This window comes from Lipotes vexillifer, unplaced genomic scaffold (genome assembly GCF_000442215.2).
Source record: "Lipotes vexillifer unplaced genomic scaffold, Lipotes_vexillifer_v1.1 scaffold778, whole genome shotgun sequence".
NCBI classification, from domain to species: domain Eukaryota; kingdom Metazoa; phylum Chordata; class Mammalia; order Artiodactyla; family Lipotidae; genus Lipotes; species Lipotes vexillifer.
In genome coordinates this window covers 2,936,042-2,945,225 of record NW_006774127.1, presented here as the reverse complement: position 1 = coordinate 2,945,225, position 9,184 = coordinate 2,936,042, and positions in this window count along the sequence as shown.

Genomic DNA, 9,184 nt, shown 5'->3' with positions numbered 1-9,184 from the left:
TTCCTGCTTTCAGCAATGGGGCAGGAATATGAGAACAGGCCTAAGTATAATGTGGTGGGATGGGTCAGGAGCTCAGACTGAGCCAGGTCTGGGTGGGTCTGGATTATCCTCACACCTGTAGCCATGGGGCAGACAAGTCCCCATAGGGACAGAGGGACAGCCAGGTGAGGTCCCAAAACACAGGCAAAGGGCACTGGACCTCCTGTACACACCACAGGAGCGATCGTGACAGCAGACAACCTAGCTGTACCTTCAGAGTAGACAAAATATTGTGATGAATGAAAGTGAGATCCACAGCCCCCTAACTTCAGTTCAAGTTCATATTCAGGGGTGAAGCCTCAGATGACAGCCTCTTTTTTTTTAACCGACAAATGGGTTTTGTTTGGCCTGCGTAGTGTTAGATTACAAAGTATTTTTTTAACTTTTTGAATTCACTCCCAATGAACTTAACCTAGAAATCAGGATTTCTAGTTCTTTTGAAAATTAAGCAATCTGATGACACTGGCCCTGCCCCCATTGAACACTAACTTCCCATCCCCCTCCTCCAACCCCCGTTACCTCTCTTCTGCTTTCTGTCTATGAATTGGGCTCCTCCAGGGACCTCATGTAAGTGGGATCATATGGCATCTGTTCCTCTGTGCCTGGCTTATTTCGCTTAGCATCATGCCCTCAAGGTTCATCCAGGTTAACTTTACTTTGCCACTATCTCAATGTTTAGTGGAATTTCCCTTTTCTGAGCTTTTAACTGCTTCCTTGTCCCAGGCATTGCAATCCAGGCAGATCAGTTTCTCCACTGGATCCCACAGACAAAGGCACCCAGTCATGGGAGGCCGGGCAGCCACGAGGGTCGGCACAGAAAAAAAGAGACACATCCTTCTGTAGGCTGCTCTTTGCTGTATTTTTTCACTCCTGGCTGAGATGCCACATTGTGGGTTGCCACAGTCTCTTGCTTTTTGTCCTGCCCATGGGGACCCATGGCTGTGTCACCCCACATGCTGACTTGGCCATTGGTCCTGATGGGACAAGGCCTGTATGCCTTCACGCGATGGGGACCCAGAGTCGCAGAGCCCAGCTCCCTAGGCCTGGGGACTTTCCCGCCTTCACAAGAGGTTTTCATCTGTGCTGAGAACTTCTGGGAGATTCCCAGGCAAAGACATGGGCAGCGAGCATGTCCTTGTGTGGCGTCGAAAGCATGGAGCCTCAGAATGGGGTAAGATGGAGTTTAATTCCAGAAGGCTCTCCCACATGAACAAGGTCATCTAGATGGGACCAAATCCAGGCTTTTTGTCCTTGGGTCCTGAGCCGCCTCCGGGGTGACTCCAGCATTGGGTCCCCTTCATAGCCAGGGATCTGGCTGGGGAAGCAGGTGAGGGAGTGGGCCAGAGCAGGAGCTGTTGGTGGTTTACCTAATTTGATGTCCCATTTGGGTCCCTGGATTAGAGGTTTGAGCACACTCCCCTGGCAGTCGGTCCCTGAAAATTCCTGCTAAGACAGCATGTTTGTCAGCCCCCAGGACACCTACCTGGCTGGTGGGGCCTCCCAGGACTCATAGCTCATCCGACGCATCATCCAGAGTGGAGAACTTTTTAATTTTTTTTTTAATCAATCCTTCCATTACTTTCTTTTAATTCAAACATTCACAGACGAAGAAAGGTTTCCATACTTAATTTTTTAACATAATATACAGAACCACGATACTATTTAAATTTCAAATTATGGGAGATCACATTCAAATATGCTTAGATTTGACGAGTTGCTATGACAATACTGAGAAATTTCACGGAAAAGGTATTTAGAATTTGTAAGATAGTCAAATGTCTTTTTGCTGTGTGGGCCAGGGGTGAGCATCTTTCTCCCCATGCTACAGGTGAGCACACCGAGCCCCACGGAGCCTGGGGAGGAGCAGGGAGTGGAGCCCGGGGCCACTTTTTCCAAGCGGTAGGAATCCTTGGAACTTTAGAGCATCCTGATCTCAAGGCTCACTCAGTGATCAACTGCTTCATCTTAAAGATGGGGCCTCGGGGGGCACTGAGGCTGAGGGAGGTGCTCAGGGTCACACGGCCACTCGGGGCCAGGCCACCTGGAGAACTGGAGTCTGTGGTGTCTTGTTTGAGGCCTATCTGGGCACCTCTGCCCCACCACACAGGCATGCGTGGTCTCGTTGGAACGGAGGGTTCTGAGTTACTCAGAATAACTTAGTTATTCTGTAAAGGAGGCCTCGATACAATCGGGTGGGACAGGGCTCCGGGAGGTGGAAGGAGGTGAGAGATGGGAGGCACCTGGAACACACAGCCCATACTCCTGGCGCCCGGCCTGCAGCCCTGACTGGCACAGGTGGGCTGGAAGGTATGGGGCCAGGTGCTAACTCAGCTCACGTCCCAGCCAGCATTTCTCAAACTAGGGCCTGATATCTCTACAGGAGTATTTAAAATTCTGTTTTAATTTTTATCATTTTTTTGGCTTTTATAAAATATCATGTTTTAATTTTACAATCACCAATTGATGCTGTACTAGGAGAGATGAGACTAACTCCTTTGTGTCTTGTTTATTCAACTGAGGTGTAATTAACATATACTAGTTTCACGTGTACAGCATCAGGATCCGCCATTTGTATAGATTGAGAAATGATCACCACAGTAAGTCTAGTTAACATCCATCACCTTTGTGTCTTCCCACCTCCCTTTCCCTTCTCCAGGATTTTTACCTGACAAAGTTTATCCCATTTACATCCCATTCAGCTACCATAATTTCCTTTCCAAAAGAAAGGTTTGTGGTTGAAGCTGCCAGATTCTGAAAAAGATACAGAGACCCTTAAGGGTTATTTTTTTCTTTTGTTTTTAACTTAAGATGTGGCCCAACCTAAATCAGTGCCTCATGCTTTTATCTGCCATCTCCACGGAAGTTCCTCATAGATGGGTAACGAGTGTGTGTGTGTGTGTTTATTGAGGTGAAATTCACATAACATTAACCATTTTAAAGTGAACAATTCAGTGGGATCGAAGGCATTCACAATGTTGTACAGCCACCCCTCTATCTTGTTCCAAAACATTTTCATCACCCCCGAAAGGAAACCCCACACCAATAAGCCATTGCTCCTCACTCCCTGCTTCTTTCTCCCCTGACAGCCACCCATCTACTTGCTCTCTATGGATTTGCCTATTCTTAATATTTCATATACATGGAATTATAGAATATTTGTCCTGTAGCAGGCGTCATTTCTTTTCGTGGCCAAATAATATTCCATTGTGTGTATATATCACATTTTGTTTGTCCATTCATCCAGGGTGAGCATTTGAGTCATTTCTACCTTCGAGCTATTGTAAACAATGCTGCTCTACCCATCCTAGTGGGTGTGAAGTGATTTGGTGTTTTTATAGGATGGATTTGGCATACAGTCATTAAGGAAATCATATCAAATATCCTCTTCTAGAGGAGCCGAGGTATCTACATCTAGAAATAGTCATCACAGATAGACTTTTTTATTTATATACTATCTATAGGCATGATTGGATGCTAACGGCAACTGAAGCAATATTTCAGATTTACAGACCTGGCCACAGATAGCAAAGGAAGGCTCTCATTTCCTTCCCCAGAATATAAATTTTCTCTAATTCACAAAGAGGTCTCAGTGAAAGATGTCAAAATTAATAACAATAATATCCAGAATTTATTGAACGCTTAACCACGTGTCAGATACTGGGCTCTATTGTATGAAACAGCTTCTATTTTTATATCCGTCTTACAAATGAACTCCCTGAGGAGGAATGGCTATTAAATGGGAATTAAATGGCTGTTTGGTGTCCTGGGGTTGGTAAGTGGCCAAGCAGAGGCCGAGGCTGGGCAGACTGAGCCCAGGGCCTGTGCACTTAACTGTGATCCTGTGCTGTCTCTCAAGGTAATCCACTCCCTTGCATTCCAGATGCTACAGGAGGAGCTGTGGTCTCCATGCCAGCAGCAGAACCCGGGAGTCTGGAAGCCCTGTGACGGCCCTGGGGAAACCAACCCCCTCTGAGCCTCAGTTTCCTCATCTGAAAGCAAGAGGATTGGACTGAGTGCTGAAGGTCCAGCTGCTCCGACACCCCAGGACCCTCCTCACTTGGGGAAGAGAGCAGACGCCCTCACCTTTGCTGCTGGGCAGAGTAGCCTTTGTGTCCTTTGGGAAGACAATGTTGGTCATCGCCATGGCTGGGCTAAGAAGTGACAAGCAAGAGTGAGTCTCTTTGTCCTGGACTATTTTGGCCCCAGTCTGCCTCTGCTAACATTTGAAACCAAAATGAAGCCTGAGAGTTTGGAGTCTGGTGATGAGGGAGGCGTTCTCAGAAACAGGAGAGGAAAGCCCCACATTTCAGGCCCGTTCCTGTGTTGGCCCACTCACACCTGTGAGCTGGGGACAGGACATGCACTCCTGGTCACCATCCCCAGGGCTGACTTGCACTGGCGCCCCTGCCAGCGGGGCCCTACAGACACTGCATCCAGTCCAACACCAAGTCTGGAATCCAGAACTTCTGGTCAGCAAGTGCATTCTCTGTTTAATCAAGAAAAGTGGATCCCTGGACCTGGCCTCCACCACGCTGAGCTAATGCTTTGGAAAGAGGTATTAGGTTTGCAGCCACGGAGGACGGTAAGAAAAAGCCCTTCTGCCTTGTCGTTATGACTCTTTTCAGAGGAAGCCAGAAATAGCCGTGCTGGGGAGGGGGGTCCTGCCTGGGAATGGTCCCCCCAGAGAGCAGGTCTCAGTATGGACTCAAAAGAACTTATCTAATTAACAGATCAGAGAACTTATAAATCTCTTTATGACTGGCCAAGGCAACTTCTCTTTTCTATCGTGAACTAACTCATCTCTCTGGGAGCAAGATGACGCAGGCACGAATCAATAAAAATAGGTGCCAGGGATGAGGGTGGGGTCCTGGGTGAGCCTCACACCCTCTCTGGAGCTGCTTCAGGTCAGCCTTATGTGTGATGTTTCAGATTTTCATATGGAGAAGGTATTATGTGTAACCCGTGTATTACTTGGGTAATTAAATCTTAAAATTTGCAAGACCACTCAATTGGAAACCACTGTGGTTTTCCTCCCACAGTCATTAGGAATATCCTGATTTTGCATATTACTATGCTCCCAAATTCAGGTCTGCCTTCCTGTTTTGTTTTCTTCATAAATGTTATGTCTTTGAAATTATCTCAGGCATTGGTTTACTTCTGGGGAGGTCTGTCTCCACTCATTAGAATGTAACAATAATAACATCATATAGAGCTTATTCTGTGCCAGGCACTGTTCTAAGTGCTTTGTATGTAAATTAATTCATTTAAATGTCACAGCCAACCCTAGGAGGGAATATTACTTTAACATTCCCATCTTACAGATGAGGACACAGGCTCAGAGAGGTGAAAAGATTTGCCCAAGGTCACCAACACTAGAATCTGGCTCTTAACTGCCAGCGCTGGGACCAACTTGCTGGTCCTAAGGGCAGATCTCGTAGCTGAGGGATCTTTCAAGGCGAGTTTGTTGACTGCCCTGTGGGCACGTGGTACCGAGGAGGAGGGGGGAATTGGTTGCATCTGTGCCTGCTGGTCCACAGGTGGTCTTCCTATCAGCTCATCGCTAGGGTCTGGCCTGGAAGAGGGTCCTGAGCCCACCAAGAAAGGGCCCCTCAGAGATGCTCAGGCCTGGCCCCAGCCTCAGTTCTCCAGGCTCTTCCTGGAGAAATGTAGAGAGATTCCCCAGGCTCACCTTTGGGTGCTCCTGGATGGGGCCCTACGGGTGTCTGGGTGCTGCCTCCTGCGGGATTCCCCGCCATTACACACGCTAAACTGAGTGCATGCACAGACCCCGGGCCTGGAGTCCAAACAGGGCCCTGCCAGATAATGACCTCTCGCCATTTTTATCTTGAGAGAATGCACCTGATATTTGCAAACAAAACAGGATAAGTGGCTAAATCTGGGGAAAGTGCTTGGCCAGATCGAATTTCTTATCATTTAAGCAGAAAGTTTAAACTTCTCCTTAAGCCCAGAGCCAAGGACGAAGACGAGTGCTGGGCTGCGCCCCAGGATGCAGGGTGAGCCAAGAGACGAGCGGGCAGCAGAGGGGAGCGGAGAGGCTCTGAAATGTGCTAACTTGTCCCTGCTGTGAGCAGATGGTGCCCAGGGGCAGGGCCCGCCTGCCAACGTCTGCGGGATAAACCAGTCCTGCGCCATGCAGCTCAGGTTTTGTTTTGGGGCAAAGGAACAGAATCAGCGTTGACTCAGATGCTGGAAAGAGGAAAAGAGGGTGGGACTCCCTGGTTTGTTCCCTCGTTGTCAGTGGAGGGGGGTCTCGTCTCCCGGACGCTTGGGGACCCCGCTGATGTTGGACCCAAAGCTGCTGACTGTCCCCCGGGTTGGCAGATTTCCAGATTTCCTCCAAATTGACGAAAGGGAATCTTGTACTTATTTTATCTAATATTTTTAGTTCAATAGTGTTTTTGTATTTTAATGCAAGATGTTTTTCTTTATTGTGTTAGAATGCACATACCATAAAATTTAGCATCCTAACCATTTTCAAGTGTACAGTTCAGTTGTATGAAGTCTCACATAGTTGTGCAGTCATCACCACCATCCATCCCCATAACTCTTGTAAATCTGAAACTATCCGTATTAAACACTAATTCCCTCCCCTCCCCCAACCCCCAGCAACCACCAGTCTACTTCCTGTCTCTGTGATTTGACAACTCCAGACACCTTGTCTAAGTGGAATCATACAGAATTTATCCTTTTGTGACTGGCTCCTTTTACTCCGCATAATGCCCTCAAGGTCCATCCATGTTGTAGCAGGTGTCAGAATTTCCTATCTTTGTAAGGCTGAATCACATTCTATTGGATTACCACGTTTTGCTTATTCGTTCATCTGTCGATGGACACCCGGGTTGCGTCCACGTGTTAGCTATTGTGAATAATGCTGCTATGAACATGGGTGTGAAAATCTCTCTTCAAGACCTTGCTTTCAGTTCTTCTGGGTGTGAAATTGCTGGATCATCTGGTACTTCTACTTTTAGTTTTTTGAGGAACCATCATCCTGTTTTCCACAGCAGCTTCATCATTTTATATTTCCTAACACAACAGTGCACTAGTGTTCTAATTTTCCCACATACTAACCAACACTTGTCATTGTCTTTTTTTTTTTTTAATATAGTAGACATCCTATGGGTATGAAGTGGTGTCTCACTGTGGTTTTTATTTCCATTTCCCTAATGATTAGACATGTTAAGCATCTTTTCCTGTTGACCATTTGTATATCTTCTTTGGAGAAATGTCAACTTGAATCCTTTGCCCATTTTTAAAAATATTTATTTATTTATTTGGTTGCACCGCGTCTTAGTTGCAGCCGGTGGGCTCCTTAGCTGTGGCTCGTGGGCTCCTTAGTTGCAGCATGCAAACTCTTAGCTGCGGCATGCATGTGGGATCTAGTTCCCTGACCAGGGATTGGACCTGGGCCCCATGCATTGGGAGCGTGGAGTCTTATCCACTGCACCACCAGGGGAAGTCCCCCCTTTGCCCACTTTTAATCATATTGTTTGGGGAGGGGCTGTTGTGGAATTGTAGGAATTCTTTATATATGTTGGATATTAACCCTTATCAGATATAAGCTTTGCATCTATTTCCCCCCATTCCATGGGTTGCTTTTTCACTCTGTTGATAGTGTCCTTAGATGCACACAAGTTTTAAATTCTGAGGTATTCCAATTTATCTATTTTTTTCCTTTGCTGCCTGCAGATTTTCTTAACATTTAAAAAGCCGTTTTCTTGGAAACCACCATGGTTCTTCTCCTGCTGTTCTTAGAAATGTCCTGATATACATATCATTGTGTTTTTCTAGTAAGGTCTTCCTTCCAAGTGATTCCCACGGGTTCTGCCTTCAGTGCATCCTGGGAGATGGTTCCTGTGGCCTGGTCATCTGCACCCCCCAGGGGCCCACATCCATCCTGAAATCCCCCAGTTACCCACCATTTGGGCTTAGGGCCCCTTGGAGAAAGGCAGCCTGTTCCTGGGATCGTGGCTCTTGGACCTCTTTTAGGCAGAAAGCCCTGGGTGATGGGCTTCCCATGAGAGCTGGGCCTGGTCTCAGCACTAAGACCAACCCAGGAGAGATGTTCAGAACCCCCAGTGTCACCCTGACCAGAGGCATCTGGGTTTCCTCAAGGTCCCCTGAGGGCCAGGCCCGGCACTGTGGCCCAGGCGGAAGGCAGCACTGCCCACATGTAGAGAAAGCTCCGGAAAAGACCTCTCGACCCTTCTCTGCTGGCTCTCACCTCTGGACTCACTGTCCTCCACATGCATGTTCCTTCAGAGGGCCTTGAAAATGGCTCGTTCTGGTCAATCTTTTCCATTCTGGCACTAAGTCATTTTCTGCCAAAGACAGAATCTATTTTGGACTGCCTCTTTTTGGCCTGCTTGCTTCATACGTGTGCGTCTCCCGTGGGCTCCACATCAGAGATGCTTCATCCCCTTGCTGGTTTCCAGGAACAGAGCCAGCCACAGGGGGCGAGCTGCTCTCAGGCACCGGCAGCGCCTGCGGTGAGGGCGGTGGGGAGATGGGCTCTGGTTCTCCACCCGCGCCGGCTGTGGGCACAGGGCCGTCCTTCGAAATCAGAAAGAGGGGATCACAAAACCCCTTTTAAAGCCACCATCCCAAAGCCCTGGATCTTGTAAACACGTCCCACAGTTGCTTTCTATTCCCCGGGCTGAGATGGTGGTAGTTTGTATGTTGACATCTTTTAAATTCAGATGTCTATGCATAGATACCCTCTGCTACATTGGTGCCAGCTGATTTGGGGGGTGGGATTTCAGGAACAAAGGCAAGGTGCTCTCTCTGGGTCTGGCCCTGAGCAGCTGGGGAGAGGGCGAGGGGGGCGGGAGGCCTGGAGAGTCAGAGGACTCAGGGGCTCTGCTGTACGTCCTTCACGGCTGTCCCCTAGGGCCCACGGCACTCCCCGGTGAATCTGGGGTCCTGTCACTCCCCCACACTCTGCGATAACTATTTCAACCTCCCCCTTCTCTCCTCCACTGTGCCCCTTGCCTCCCCCCAACACCCCCTCACCAGTGGCCTCGCCTCCCACTTCACAAAGATCCTGGGAGCCTCCAGTTAGAAACGCCCAGTGCCCCTCTTCCCTCCCTCCATCCGGCCACCCCCATGGGACTTGGACCCCTCCCCC